Source organism: Capsicum annuum, unplaced genomic scaffold (genome assembly GCF_002878395.1).
Source record: "Capsicum annuum cultivar UCD-10X-F1 unplaced genomic scaffold, UCD10Xv1.1 ctg64724, whole genome shotgun sequence".
Classification (NCBI taxonomy): Eukaryota; Viridiplantae; Streptophyta; class Magnoliopsida; order Solanales; family Solanaceae; genus Capsicum; species Capsicum annuum.
Window position 1 is genome coordinate 1 of NW_025873894.1, and position 1,779 is coordinate 1,779.

Here is a 1,779-nt window from a genome sequence, read left to right on the forward strand (position 1 = left end):
TCTCTCCTCTTAGAGGTTACTCATGTGTTTACCTCAACGACCAACATCTCATTTTCTTAATGTAACTTTTTAATAGGTTCAACACTTCTATCCAAACACGTAACTAGATAGTTCTCTATATAATCAGCTTCGGCACTTAAAATTGTTTTTCTGTGCTTGATGCTTATCAGTCATTTATAGTCCGGTAAGCTAAACGGGCTCTTAGTTCCTTTTGATTTTCAAACTGCTGAAATTTTGCAATTGCTTATGCAGCTGGTATCTGTGGCTTTTTGTGGTCTTGTTCCTATTGCTTAATGTTCACGGTGAGCTATGTCATTTACTTTTTCATCCTCTTTTTTTATTACCATAGCTGTATTTGATTTTGAGCGTAGCATAAGATATTATTTTTGAAGTATCAACCCCTCTTTTTTCTCCCTCCTAGTTATTTTTGATTTCTCACTCACTTTCTATTTGCAGGCTGGCACGCATACTTTTGGATAGCATTCATTCCCTTTGGTGTAAGTGATCAGTACTATTAAAGACTACTAATTTTTGTCAATGCACCTTTGAGCTACTTGCATTATTCTTGTCCAAACTTATTGATTCTCAAGTTATTTATGTTAAATCAAACTGGATTCATCTTTTTAAATTCCTTTCTCACTTTACAGTCTGTTCAATGCTCAAGACTCAAGATTTGGTTTTGTGAAATAATAAGACTCTTCTCATATTTCATGGAAATCATAGTTACTAGTCACCAATATTATAATATGAATAGTTGACACTTTTAATATTCATGCTGATAGTTGACAATAATCACTTTGAGAGTATCTGAAAATAAGGTATGCAATAAAGGGAGCATAACATCTACTCAAAACTTGTAATATAGTGGCTTTTTCTCTTCAAACTAAATCTAGCTCATTTTAAACAGTGCAGCAAATTTAAACCACAATTTTTTTAGCTATTACTCATTCTAAATCGGGATGCGGAATTGAAAGAAGTATGCCTGCTTTTATCTCAGAACGCCTCCTGATCAACTCTCTCATTTTTAGAACTCACCTCACCGACTTAATGCCAGTGGACTCTGTATCTTCCGGATCCATCTCACTGAGCTCAAAGCCCTATGGACGGTCTATCTTTCAAGTCTACCTCACCGAGTTTAACGGCCTGTGATTGTTTTCACAGAAGCCTAACTTGAAAGGCCTGACGGCCAATTCGAGAGAATTAAGCGATTGATATCCTTACCTTGAACTTCTTGGATATAATCCTTAAGAGCCTCTGATTGGTCTGGTATGAATTTTCAATCGATATCGTTAAATTATTTGCGGAAAGCACCAAAAAGGGACAATTTCTAAATTTACGGATGTTGGTTCATTCTGTCGACAATGCCATTAAACAAAACAGAGGAAAAATGAGCTTAAATCTAAAGCTTACCGTGTGCATATCGACTTAAGACGAAATCCTCAAAATATCGAGGTGCCAAGGTAAACAGTTTTGAACCTTCAAGCTCCTACCTTCAATTATTTTCCTAACCGCAAAACTTGGCAAAAATCAATGTAAACCAAAAGAACAGTTGCACAATGAGTTGAAAATATGGTATTACCAACGTCTTCCAATTCGAGCAAAACAAAAATGAGGTAATAGATGAATTGACTAATCACATGGAGAAGTTGGATTAAAATTTAATATAACAAACATAACAATAACACCTGAATCCCATGGCCCCACTTTGTGGGAATATACTGGGTATGTTGTTGTACATTTGAATCCCACATCTAGGTCCAGCCTTGATACGAGCCAAAG

At 35.7% G+C, this 1,779-nt stretch overlaps 1 long non-coding RNA gene across 1 annotated transcript; it reads left to right on the forward strand.

Annotated features, from left to right (window-relative positions):
• The first annotated feature begins 7 nt into the window (after positions 1 to 7).
• On the forward strand, positions 8 to 656 carry LOC124885419. Its single transcript, XR_007050898.1, has 2 exons — positions 8 to 302; positions 457 to 656. It is a non-coding gene; the product is annotated as an uncharacterized LOC124885419 (long non-coding RNA).
• Positions 657 to 1,779: the final 1,123 nt, after the last annotated feature.